We start from the raw sequence: 14636 nt of genomic DNA, 5'->3' as shown, positions 1-14636 counted from the left end.
ATGACGCTACTAATGTGTGACACAATTTACATTGTGCTTTTGCGGTGTATCTGTTTTATATCTGCACAGTTTTTCTGAATTCTTCTGGAAAGTAAAACGTGTTTTAGTAGTAACTTTTGTGGTATAGCTACAATGAGACAGCCTTTATCGTAGCACAACAATACGTTACATTATAGTACTTTCTTGATCACGGTTAGGTACGTAATAACTACGATATCTATACGGAAAGCATTTCACTTTCGTTTATGATGGGGTAAGTACATTGACTTCAGCAGAACTTTGCTTACAGAGGACGATAACTACGACAGTTCCACAGAATTATCTTACAGCAAAACGCACATTTAGCACTACAGGGCACGCATTTGAGTGCCTAATTTTGTACTTAAAACATTTATTTTTAAAGATATTTGAAATACAATGATACAAAGGTTTTCCGTGATACATTTCATTCCATTGCTGTACTCTGTAACATCTGAGGATATAATTACATTAATCCTCAGGGGGGTACACGCCTACTTTGTGTACCATGTGTGTGGCAAGCACAAGGAGCCCTAGCTAATATGGTATTTGCTTATACAACTTTACACATCGGTACCGTATTTCTCTAACACATTAATTACACAGCTATCTGATCATTTAACAGGGAGAGACAAACATTAATTTTACTACATCAGTGACAGATGTTTACGTAATTACACAGTTGGATAACTTCACACTTACGAAATTGTATTAAGTCTGTACTTTGTGAACTGTTCATATTTTTTCAGAACCATTGTGATACTATAGGAGCTTTGAATGACATATTTGGTATGGGATCATGATTTTTAAAGTACGTTTGAGGTAGATGACACTTTTGACATGAGCAGAGAATTTTTTTTTAGGTTTTGAAATTATTGTAAAATGTAAACTTTCACGGCCGGAACTGTCATGATTAATAAAATTCTTTTCCGGGCTATTATGCCGTGGTCTGATGGATTTCGCATTGTAACCCAACGTTTCGTCCCCATCTGCGGAGGACATCTTCAAGGGGGTTCGTGGCTTCTGTTAACTTCCGACTAGAAGAGCACAAGGGCAATTGTAGAAGGGGAGAGATTGATAGATCAGCTGTTGCGGAACACGCTTTGCAGTCAGGAGACCACCACATTTATTTTGATAGAACTAAAGTACTGGCAGCCACAAGCGGATATCATGAAAGGCTTTACAGAGAGGCTATAGAGATTATGAAACACCCCAGGAATTTTAATAGGAAGGAGGAGGGCGTGAAATTGAATGACATCTGGATGCCGGTGCTGAAGAAGATGTGTACCAGTCTTCCGCCATGGGATGATAGCAACAGCGGACGGCGGCAACCGACAACGGCCAATTGCGCTCGCGTATTCAAAACATGTGACGTCACGCCTATGCGCGGGAGCACGCGAAAACAAAAATTTGCTGCAGTCAGTAGTGAGACAGTGTGTTTCGGAAGTTAACAGAAGCCACGAACCCCCTTGAAGATGTCCTCCGCAGATGGGGACGAAACGTTGGGTTACAATGCGAAATCCATCAGACCACGGCATAATAGCCCGGAAAAGAATTTTGAAATTATTGCAGAAAGCTATGACGTTTTTGAGATTTGACTGAGGTGTTATGATGTTATTATTACGATGACTATGTGTATTATGCTGTTGCGGTATGTTTATGATCAATAAGCTGATGCTATATGACTTATTTGATTGTGCTACGTATCTGTTTTGATGAAATATTGAAGAAGTGTCGACGAATAAGGTAAGGAATAATGAGTAGTGGTTAGGGACTCTGGTTTGTGAAAAAGGATGTTGGAAACCGATTATCGTACTTTAAGTGTTATGAAATGTGTGTATATGCGTGAATGTATCACTATGCTGGTGAAAATTTTTTGGACACTATTATATTTAAAGGATTTTGTTTCTACAGATTTGTAACGCAAATTCTCAACCTGTGAAAATATTTTTATATGAGACTGTCACTGTAGCGGAAACTGCTGTCGTAAATTTTTCAGTAAGAAAGGTAAGTGACCACCTGCACGTAATGCGTCGTGGGCACCCAGCTGTGCGACAGTCGCCTGGGAAAAAAGCCATTGGTGTGTGCCTTTCAGAGGCACACGTAAAAAAAAAAGAAGGAAGCCATTATCCTCGCTATTGACATTCCTTTGTAGAAAGCATCGTAAATACGACACCCTCAAACTTGAAAACATGATTACACTGCAGAGTTCTTAATTTATGACATTTACTGAAATGAAATGATGAGAAACATTTTATATCTATTGTCTTTCTAGCTGAGAGATTGCTCATTTTGTTTAATATCCAGTTTCTATCTGCACTGCAGCATTGGTTAAAATAAAATTTAATAGATGTACTAATATCACTATTTTCTGTCTAGAGACCCAGTAAAGAATCATTTTATGATGTACTTTCTTGGAAAAGAGAGCACATATAGACATTTCCCTTCACAGGAATTGCAAAAATAATTTTTTTACGATTTGGTAACTTATCTGCTAGCGTATGTTTTCGTGATGCATCACTCTAGTGTTAAGATGTGACATAGGTATGAAACATTTTTACTGTAATATTTTTTCTGCTTCAGCTTTGTCATGTTTACATATGAATTATTACATTTATTCCTGATCGCTATGCTTACTTGCATTTTTTTGTCATTGCTGTTTGTATTAATTGTTTTGTGCCGCTGCATTGCCTCGTCTCTTAGTTAAGCATCTGAGCTCATTAGGTTTAAGTTAGCTTAAGATGGGGTAGGCTATAAAAGAGAACGAGTTGTGATGCACTGGAAGAAATGCATTGAGAAGCTATATGAAAATGATTTGGCCAAAAAAGTAGTGTACAGTGCAGAAAAACTATTTTTGAAAGAGGATGTGAACAGAACACAGAAAGCATGCTTGGATAGGATTTTTTTTTTTTTTTTTTGGCTGGAGCAAATGTTGAAATAAGAGGGATGATCTATGGAATGAAGTTTTGGGTTGGACTGCAGTACCAAATGTTACCCTGAAAACAAACCCTGTCCTTTCCTTTTGTGTTATCCCACTATGTGTTTGTGTACCCTTGTGTATTTATTTTCTTCCTGTCTCTGTGTACTGTTCCATAGAATTTTTTCCTCTTCTAATACTAAGCAGCATTCACTATGATGAGGAATACTGTTATCCTCAAATATAATTTGCATTAATAACATGTTATTTACTTCGTAAAGATGTTTACACATTATTTATTCTGTTTTATTCTAATGCTCATGTTTGAAGTTGATGTTTTGAAAAGTTATTCTGACTTTTTATGTATTGACTTATGTCATAATTCCTGTAACACTGGTGTATTTGTTATTTCGATTCTTTTGTAAAGCCAGTATTACTGCAAATGTTATCTGTACTACACTCCTGGAAATGGAAAAAAGAACACATTGACACCGGTGTGTCAGACCCATCATACCTGCTCCGGACACTGCGAGAGGGCTGTACAAGCAATGATCACACGCACGGCACAGCGGACACACCAGGAACCGCGGTGTTGGCCGTTGAATGGCGCTAGCTGCACAGCAGTTGTGCATCGCCGCCGTCAGTGTCAGCCAGTTTGCCATGGCATACAGAGCTCCATCGCAGTCTTTAACACTGGTAGCATGCCGCGACAGCTTGGACGTGAACCGTATGTGCAGTTGACGGACTTTGAGTGAGGGCATATAGTGGGCATGCGGGAGGCCGGGTGGACGTACCGCCGAATTGCTCAACACGTGGGGCGTGAGGTCTCCACAGTACATCGATGTTGTCGCCAGTGGTCGGCGGAGGGTGCACATGCCCGTCGACCTGGGACCGGACCGCAGCAACGCACGGATGCACGCCAAGACTGTAGGATCCTACGCAGTGACGTAGGGGACCGCACCGCCACTTCCCAGCAAATTAGGGACACTGTTGCTCCTGGGGTATCGGCGAGGACCATTCGCAACCGTCTCCATGAAGCTGGACTACGGTCCCGCACACCGTTAGGCCGTCTTCCGCTCACGCCCCAACGTCGTGCATCCCGCCTCCAGTGGTGTCACGACAGGCGTGAATGGAGAGACGAATGGAGACGTGTCGTCTTCAGCGATGAGAGTTGCTTCTGCCTTGGTGCCAATGATGGTCGTATGCGTGTTTGGCGCCGTGCAGGTGAGCGCCACAATCAGGACTGCATACAACCGAGGCACACAGGGCCAACACCCAGCATCATGGTGTGGGGAGCGATCTCCTACACTGGCCGTACACCTCTGGTGATCGTCGAGGTGACACTGAATAGTGCACGGTACATCCAAACCGTCATCGAACCCATCGTTCTACCATTCCTAGACCGGCAAGGGAACTTGCTGTTCCAACAGGACAAAGCACATCCACATGTATCCCGTGCCACCCAACGTGCTCTAGAAGGTGTAAGTCAACTACCCTGGCCAGAAGGTCTTCGGATCTGTCCCCCATTGAGCATGTTTGGGACTGGATGAAGCGTCGTCTCACGCGGTCTGCACGTCCGGCATGAACGCTGGTCCAACTGAGGCGCCAGGTGGAAACGGCATGGCAAGCCGTTCCACAGGGCTACATCCAGCATCTCCACGATTGTCTCCATGGGAGAATAGCAGCCTGCATTGCTGTGAAAGGTGGATATACACTGTATTAGTGCCGACATTGTACATGCTCTGTTGCCTGTGTCTATGTGCCTTTGGGTCTGTCAGTGTGATCATGTGATGTATCTGACAACAAGAGTGTGTCAATAAAGTTTCCCCTTCCTGGGACAATGAATTCACGGTGTTCTTATTTCAATTTCCAGGAGTGTATTATGTTCTTTAATGATATATTTTGTACCTTTGTTATTGTATTCTCATCTTATAAAATTGTAATTGACACCTGTTCATCAAATTAAGTAACTTGTAAGTTACATTTCACTGCACACATTTCTGTTGGTCATAGTATATGGACAATATGTGAGAAGTAGGGACTGATAGTGTTTGCACGTGTGTTAATAACTCAATAAGGTACTGGATAACAGCATTGCTGGTTCTAAGGACATTTCAAAAACAATTTTTGTGAGTGCACTTGCTATATTATCCGCAAGACTCTTCAATGGTTATTGTGCACTTGCACAAACAGATGGCTGCTGGCCATCTCTACAAGGACTACAGTGGGTCTACACCTTTGATGACCCATTAATACCATTATTTCTACAAGGACTGCAGTGGGTCTGCACCTCTGGTGGCCCACCAATACCGTAACCTCTACCAGGACTACAAGGGGTCTACTCTGTGTTGACCTACCAACAAATATTCTTCAAAACTTCGACTGACTCTTCTGTGGGTTTGCTCTGTTGTGGCCCATTACCTGTCTGCATTTCAAGAGTCAGCACTGTCTTTCCGTTGGAAGGACAACACTACTTCTTCAAGACTGCATGGAAATCCACTACTTCGGTGTGCATTTTCTTTTACTACTCAGACTTTGAGAAAAACAGTGCAATTTTACTTTGATGAATGATCAGGACTGTCTTTATGGACTGTGAGAAAATTTTAGCTTTTGACCAACATTGTATCGATAAGTGTGTGCATTTCATTTCTTTGTTATTGCAATTATGAAAAAAATTTTCAAATCTGTATTGGCCACTGCCCAAAACGATTTGAAATTTTTTTTGTGGGGAGCATGGGGGCTATGTAAGTAGGCTGTTTAGGTTTTTTTATTGGTAACGCCACCGCCACGTAGCGCTCTGTATGAAAATCACTGGCTGTGCCGTGTGCAGACAGTGGCTGGTTGGCATTGTTGTAATACTCGCCATTGTAGTGTTGGGCGGCTGGATGTTAACAGTGTTGCGTTGCGCAGTTGGAGGTGAGCCGCCAGCACTGGTGGACGTGGGGAGAGAGATGGCGGAGTTTTGAAATTTGCAAGAATTGGTGTCACGAACTGATATATATATTATGACTATTAAGGTAAATACATTGTTTGTTCTGTATTAAAATCTTTCATTTGCTAACTATGCCTATCAGTAGTTAGTGCCTTCAGTAGTTTGAATCTTTTATTTAGCTGACAGTAGTGGCGCTCGCTGTATTGCAGTAGCTTGAGTAACGAAGATTTTTGTGAGGTAAGTGATTTGTGAAACGTATAGGTTAATGTTAGTCAGGGCCATTCTTTCGTAGGGATTTTTGGAAGTCAGATTGCGTTGCGCTAAAAATATTGTGTGTCAGTTTAAGCACATTCGTGTATAATTGTTCAAAGAGGACGTTTCACATAGACCAGTCTTGTATAATTTTTCTAAGGGGACGTTTCAAGTGTTTCTCGAAAAGAACATTGTCTTCCCCCCAGGGATTCCCATTTGTACTACCTGGTGAGTGTAATCCGACTACTGGAAAAGAAAAATTACTCGCCATGCAAAGCGACTCTCATGATCAATTTAATTGATTACCCTATCAGTTAGATATCAGTGACATGCTGATATGCCGCCTGGCGGGTGTAGGCGATGGCTAGGACTTCACAGATACGATCGTCCACTTGTGTTTATTTATTTATTTTTTTCGTTGCAGTGTTATCGTTTAATGAAATTTGAACCGTCCACCTATACAGGGAGAGACAACCATCGTAATAAAATCAGATGTGTTACCGAATTTATAAAATGATACGTAGTATAAAGCGTATACTTACAACTTCTTTGTGCTGCTACCTTAAGAGACTTCGTATGTGGCGAGATATTTGGCTACCTTAAGAGAGAGAGTTCGAAAGTGAGGGGGTGTTCTGTGACAGTGGTATATCTTATCACTCCGTCATGAGCCAAAAATGAGCTAAATATTCTACTCCTGTGATGCATGACGTGACAGGTAAGGAGAGATTCTTTTTCTACTTGATAAGGGAATACAGGGTGAGTCACCTAAGATTACCGCTGGATATATTTCGTAAACCATATGAAATACTGACGAACCAATTCCACAGACCGAACGTGAGGAGAGGGGCTAGTGTAACTGTTTAATACAAACCATACAAAAATGCATGGAAGTATGTTTTTTAACACAAACCTACGATTTTTTAAATGGAAGCACGTTAGTTTTGTTAGCACATCTGAACTTATAAATAAATACGTAATCAGTGCCGTTTGTTGCATTGTAAAATGTTAATAACATCCAGTGATATTGTAACCTAAAGTTGACGCTTGAAACCTCCGACGTTCAGTTGTGTGTTGTAACAAACATGGGCCACGGTCAGCGAGCAGCATCTGCAGGGACATGTTTACGATGACGACCGTGTTTACGAGTGTGGCTGTAGTGCACTGTTGTGGTTTGGTCTAGCTGTCGCAGTGTCCGCATGTAGCGCTTGCTGCTATTGTTATTCTGCATTCGTCTTCGCACGCAGACCAACTGTACTACACCGTGTTACCAGACGTCTGTGATAGTGTGGTGTTGAAGGAACTGTGACCATGGTGTATTCGAACTCTGAAAAGGCGGAGATGATACTCATCTATGGCGAGTGTCGACGAAATGCAGCTGAAGCCTGCAGGGTGTATGCAGAACGGTACCCGGACAGAGAGCATCCAACGTGCCGCACATTGCAAAACATCTACCGCCAACTGTATGCAACAGGTATGGTCGTAGCACGCAAACGGGTCCGTAACAGGCCCGTCACAGGAGAAGCAGGTGCAGTTGGTGTGTTAGCTGCTGTTGCCATGAACCCACACATGAGTACACGGGACATTGCGAGAGCCGGTGGACTGAGTCAAAGTAGTGTCATGCGCATACTGCATCTTCACCACTTTCACCCGTTTCATGTGTCGCTACATCAGCAATTACATGGTGATGACTTTAATCATCGACTGCAATTATGTCAATGGGCATTAACAGAGAATGCGTTGCAGTTCTACCTGTTTACCGATGAAGCGGGTTTCACAAACCACGGGCAGTGAATCTACGGAACATGCGTTACTGGTCCGTGCACAATCCTCGCTGGCTCAGATAGGTAGAGCGACAGCGACCGTGGACTGTAAACGTATGGTGCGGAATCATTGGCGACCACCTCATTGGTCCTCACTTCATTGCAGAGGCCCAAACAGCTGCAACACACATCGCGTTTCTATATAATGATCTGCCAACGTTGCTCAAAAATGTATCACTGGAAACGCATCGACATATGTGGTATCAGCATGATGGTGCACCTGCACATTCCGCAATTAACATTAGGCTGACCCTTGACAGGATGTTCGACGGACGTTTCATAGGACGTGGAGGGCGCATAAATTGGCCAGCCCGTTCTCCTGATCTTACACCTCTGGACTTCTTTCTGTGGGGTACGTTAAAGGAGAATGTGTACCGTGATGTGCCTACGACCCCAGAGGATATGAAACAACGTATTGTAGCAGCCTGCGGCGATATTACACCAGATGTACTGCGGCGTGTACGACATTCATTACGCCAGAGATTGCAGTTGTGTGCAGCAAATGATGGCCACCACATTGAACATCTTTGGCCTAACATGTCGGGACACACTCTATTCCACTCCGTAATTGAAAACGGAAACCACGTGTGTACGTGTACCTCAGCCCTCATTGTAATGTACATGTGCGTCAGTGAAAAAGACCAATAAAAAGGTGTTAGCATGTGGACGTAATGTGCTGTTCCAGTCTCTTCTGTACCTAAGGTCCATCACCGTTCCCTTTGGATCCCTACGTAATTCGGTGCTCTCCGATACACACCATCGAATAGCGGATGAGTGGTACTCAAGCGTCAACTTTAGGTTACAATATCTCCGAATGTAATTAACATTTTACAATGCAACAAACAGCAGTGATTACGTATTTGTTTATATGTTCAGATGTGCTAACAAAACTAACGTGGTTCCATTTAAAAAAAACGTAGGTTTGTGTTAAAAAACATACTTCCGTGCATTTTTTATGGTTTGTATTAACCAATTACACTAGCCCCTCTCCTCACGGTCGGTCTGTGGAATCGATTCGTCAGTATTTGATGTGGTTTACGAAATATATCCAGCGGTAATGTTAGGTGACTCACCCTGTATAGTCTATGCAGTAGTCCTGTAAGGGATTTCCACAACAAGTAACGATAATTCAGCGACGTGAAAACGCGTGCATTGTCCGATTTCTTCTGTCTTCGAAAATAACTCGTATAAACGGGGGGAATCTACATTTCGCGTGAGAAATTGCAGATGTATGGCCAACAACATCACTGCCTCGGATTGGGTAAAGCAGATTTTTTAAACCGGTGGGTGTATGTGGGGGTGGGATTGTGTAGAACTACTGTATGCGTCTAAGCTGCAGCATCCTGCCCGCGGCAGCGAGGACTGGAGAAGTGACCAGTGTGCTGCGTTTAGCGTGAAAGATGCGGACGGTTGTTTTGTTACGTGAGAAAAGATTCAAAATCATGGACGTTTGCGCTGGATATCTACATCTATATCTACATGGATACTCTGCAAATCACATTTAAGTGCCTGGCAGAGGGTTCATCGAACCACCTTCACAATTCTCTGTTATTCCAATCTCGTATAGCACGCGTGTTTAGTGTTTCTCAGAACATCGCAGTGGACTCTGTCTTGCAGTGATATTTGCTCTTGTCTCTACTCTATCACGCAAGAACCTTCCTCTCTCCTTGCGAATGTAGCGGAGAGAATCAGTTTAGGAAGTCTATAATAATTTTAAAAACCAAATCGTGACGTCAAATTCTCGATTGATTAATTTATTGTTTCCTATTGTTGTACTGCGTTTGGCACGGCCAGCGCAGTGTGCGTCTCTTTCTCTCCCACCCGGAGCAGAAGGGGGCTACCCTGCAGACGGCTCACGGCGCGCGCCTCTCGATGTGTGATAGTCAGCATTTTTTTCGTCAGATATGTATAGTGGAAACGTCGTGGTGGAGGAGGACTCGTACAAGTGCTATAACCTATTTGTGACGGAAATTTCATTGCTTGATTTACATAATGTTAGAGTGTGATACTCAAACGTGGAAAATATGTTTTATTACGAAGAAGAATCATTGTAAAGTGGGAGTGAGTGTTTTAAGCGATCTATTTGACTCCTGATAAATTTTTAAACAATTAATTTGACAGGTAGTTGGAAATGAATTATTTTACTCTATTTTTGACATCGGAATTGCGTTAGCTTTTCACTTGTCTCCGGCATTAGCCAATTGAAATACAATAATTTGCGGAGATATGAAAACCTCCCTCATAGACTGTGCGGCTAGTCACAGAGGAGGTTCGAGTCCTCCCTCGGGCATGGGTGTGTGTGTTTGTCCTTAGGATAATTTAGGTTAAGTAGTGTGTAAGCTTAGGGCCTGATGACCTTGGCAGTTAAGTCCCATAAGATTTCACACACATTTGAACTATTTTTTTAACCTCCATGTTTGTGTTTGGAGACGTTGGTTCACAAAAACAAGCATGGAGTGGCTTCTTGGGAGCGACAGGAAGCGAGTCAAAAATTTGCCGTTCAACAGAATGGTACCACTTGGTGCTTTGTTTGGGGGCAGGGGATCACAGGAGGCCGATACCCAGTCCGTAGTCGGTAGAATTTAGTAACCTGATCTGTAATTAGGACATTGGGCTGTTTTGACTTTCGTGGCGGACTCTGACGATAGACACACACTCAGGAGAGCCCAACCGGTGGCTACTGTATTGCACTTCATTCCATTCCCTGGTGATTGCAGTTAATATGTTATGGGGAGCAAGAGCATGGGTGTGGAGGGGAGGGGGGGGGAGGGCTATGCAGTCACTAGTCACGATGATTGTCCAAGTGAGGGAACCGAGACTCCAGCAAAGTGATTAAATAAAGAATATATATCAATATATTATTGACTTTTTTTGAATTTCGTGTCGTGAGATCCTTCTTCTCCAGCACTGAGTGAGTCTGCCGCGCGGGATTAGCCGAGCGGTCTAAGGTGCTGCAGTCGAGGACTCTGCAGCTGGTACTGGCGGAGGTTTGAGTCCTCCCTCGGGCATGGGTGTGTGTGTTTATCCTTAGGATGATTTAGGCTAAGTAGTGTGTAAGCTTAGGGACTGATGACCTTAGCAGTTAAGTCCCATAATATTTCACACACATTTTTGAACAGAGTGAGTTTTTTTCCTACCAATTTCTTTCTGGGAGTGGTGGGAAGGAACGGGCGTTGAGGAGGGGGGGGGGATGGAACGTGCTCTGGTGGTGGCACTGTGCACCATCTCAGTCGATCCCTGTATGTCAAGGAGAGTGCACATAGGAAAATTTTCCAATTAGACGACACCTTCAATCTGCCGCAGTGTAATTACATAATTAGGACATGTAGTTGCTTGATTTGAGTTTCTCCTACCAAATAAAAGCGAAAATTGAATTTTATAAATAGTCAGTATATCCTACGCTATATAATTGAATTTCTTGTTGTGAGATCCTTTCTCTCCAGTACAGACAGCAGCTTAGAGTTTATGGCAGAATCTATTCACAGTCAGGAATTTGCCCTGGAAGGACAGTGTTTTCACATGTGTCAGTATTCCTCAGGCATTTACCAGGTAAAAGCTGCTTTGTTTGCGGTTTGGTCCGACTGTGAGCGAGGGCACGTGCAGAGTCGGCAGGACATGAGGAGAAACAGAGAAAGAGCATGTGTTTCAACAGGAATTTCTTGGATGCTTTTATTCAGGGATTAGCATGAAAGTCTGTCAGTCGCCTGGCCAAGCGGACACATGCATTTGGCGCGTCGTTTTGCAGAACCCCAAATGAGCTGCGTGTGCTCTGGCACGAGCCAGCATTGGGCGTGGCCCAATGGACGGGGAACATCGAATGGTGCATGCTTCGCTGTTGAACGATTTTTAACAGTGTAATTATTTGTGATCGTTGTTTCATAAAGGTATTCCTTGCGCGATCTGGATGAAAAGAAAAGCGATCGATTTAATTACATCTTCTTGATATACTTTACAAGATCTGCATCTTCCCAAACAGCAGAGTATGATGAGAAAGTGAGATCCAATCCCTGCAAACTGAATTTTATACAAATAAACAATATATCTTCTGCTTCATAATTGAATTTCCTCTCTTTAAATCCACCCTCTGTACCACAGAGTTGTCATTTTTCAGGCAGGAGAGGTGGTGACGGGGAGGGAGGTGATTGGGGTGTTTACCAGAGGGGGAGGGGTTAATTAATTGATCAATTTAATTAAGTAGTCCATCAAATTCAAAGAGTGAGAGTGGGCTGTTCAAATAACTCAGATCTGAAAGCGTACCTATATCAGCGAGAGGGAAGGGTTAGGGTTGGAGGTTTCCTGAGGAGTTGGATGGAGGAGGAGGGGGAGTGGGGAAACAATAGGTTAAGAAACTGTCAATCAAAAGGAAGGATTATTTGCAGATGGTCATAATTCATTTGGCAGAACAATAGATTAAAGACCTGTCAATCAAAAGAGAACAATATTGTTGCCCCTGAATGTCTGAATGTAGGCTTGCCCCTGATATAGACACCCCACACTAACAAAATACATCAGCGGCGCCCTTGTCCCCCTATTAGGAGGTACATATGGTCAGTGAGAGACAGTGCCAGTAAAATAGGAAGATTTAAGCAGTGGCAGGAAAAGAGAGAGTTGACACTGGAAATTAAAAAGAGAGATATTCGATGAGATTTCGGGATTGCAGCCGGATCACGTTGACTTCTTGCCACGATATTTCGGCTGGCAATCGTCCAGCCATCTTCAGGTGAGTGAGCGTCACTGGAGACTGCAAGTTCCGGGAGTCAGCTTTATAGCAAAAAATTGGCGCGAAAACGCATGCGCATTGGCCACCGTCACAGGAGCGTCCTCTGTCGAAGTCCGCGCCCTCTGGAGCTACTGTTCTATCTTTGGAGCGCAGGCACATGCGTAAAGGTGAAAACTACATGTCCGCCCTCTGTCGGAATGCGCGCCCGCGTCGCTAAAAACAGACGTCAGATGTCGCTAGACGTGTCATTTAGAATAAACCGTCTTCTCTCAGAGGAAATTAGAGAGATCACCGGGTCCCAAGCCTTGTCCAGTTGAAAACCGCCGTCACGATTTATAAGATTTTGCGCTAGGCGTATCTCCACAGATTCTTTAATAACGGAATCCCAAAAAGTTTTCGCTGGGGCCAAGATTTTCGTGGCCGAAAATTCCATAGCGTGTCCTGTGGTAATACAATGCTCAGCTACGGCCGACTTACTGGGCTGCAAAAGGCGAGTGTGGCGTTCGTGTTCAACGCACCTTTCATGTACTGTGCGCGTCGTCTGACCGATGTAAGCTTTGCCACACTGGCAAGGAATTTTATAGATTCCGGCCTTCCGCAGACCCAGATCGTCCTTTACCGAACCGAGAAGGGCACTAATCTTCGCCGGTGGCCGGAAGATTACTTTTACTTGATGTTTCCTTAGGATCCTGCCTATTTTAGATGAAAGGTTGCCGGCGTATGGAAGGAACGCCCTGGACCTGAAAAGCTCCTTATCTTCTTGATGTGAGTGGTCACGTTTCTTCCTTTTTAGCGCTGCTCTAATCTGATGTGGAGAGTAACCATTACCTCTGAACACCGACTCTAAATGTTCCAGCTCCTTTGTAAGGCTGTCTCCATCAGAAACAACATGAGCCCGGTGCACCAACGTTCTAAGGACACCAGTAGTTTGTGAAGGATGATGACAACTCGACGCTTGCAGGTAGAGGTCCGTATGTGTGGGCTTACGGTAGACAGAATGCCCTAATGACCCGTCCACTCTCTTGGTAACCAAGACGTCCAAAAACGGCAAGCAACCATCCTTCTCTATTTCCATCGTGAACTGGATGTTATTGTGGATTGCATTCAGATGCTGGAAGAACCTACTTTTTATTTAATAACGAGTATTTTGAGCAGACTGACGGTGTTGCCATGGGAAGTCCTCTCTCGCCTTTGGTAGCAAACTTTTTTATGGAAGACTTTGAGGAAAGGGCACTAGATTCGGCAGAACTTAAACCGAGTGTATTCTGGCGGTACGTAGATGACACTTTTGTAGTGTGGCCACATGGTGAAGAAGAACTGTCACGGTTCTTGCAGCATCTGAATGCAATCCACAATAACATCCAGTTCACGATGGAAATAGAGAAGGATGGTTGCTTGCCGTTTTTGGACGTCTTGGTTACCAAGAGAGTGGACGGGTCATTAGGGCATTCTGTCTACCGTAAGCCCACACATACGGACCTCTACCTGCAAGCGTCGAGTTGTCATCATCCTTCACAAACTACTGGTGTCCTTAGAACGTTGGTGCACCGGGCTCATGTTGTTTCTGATGGAGACAGCCTTACAAAGGAGCTGGAACATTTAGAGTCGGTGTTCAGAGGTAATGGTTACTCTCCACATCAGATTAGAGCAGCGCTAAAAAGGAAGAAACGTGACCACTCACATCAAGAAGATAAGGAGCTTTTCAGGTCCAGGGCGTTCCTTCCATACGCCGGCAACCTTTCATCTAAAATAGGCAGGATCCTAAGGAAACATCAAGTAAAAGTAATCTTCCGGCCACCGGCGAAGATTAGTGCCCTTCTCGGTTCGGTAAAGGACGATCTGGGTCTGCGGAAGGCCGGAATCTATAAAATTCCTTGCCAGTGTGGCAAAGCTTACATCGGTCAGACGACGCGCACAGTACATGAAAGGTGCGTTGAACACGAACGCCACACTCGCCTTTTGCAGCCCAGTAAGTCG

Source organism: Schistocerca gregaria, chromosome X (assembly GCF_023897955.1).
Source record: "Schistocerca gregaria isolate iqSchGreg1 chromosome X, iqSchGreg1.2, whole genome shotgun sequence".
Taxonomy (NCBI): Eukaryota; Metazoa; Arthropoda; class Insecta; order Orthoptera; family Acrididae; genus Schistocerca; species Schistocerca gregaria.
The sequence above is the reverse complement of the archived record's forward strand: the minus strand, read 5'-3'. Positions refer to the sequence as shown.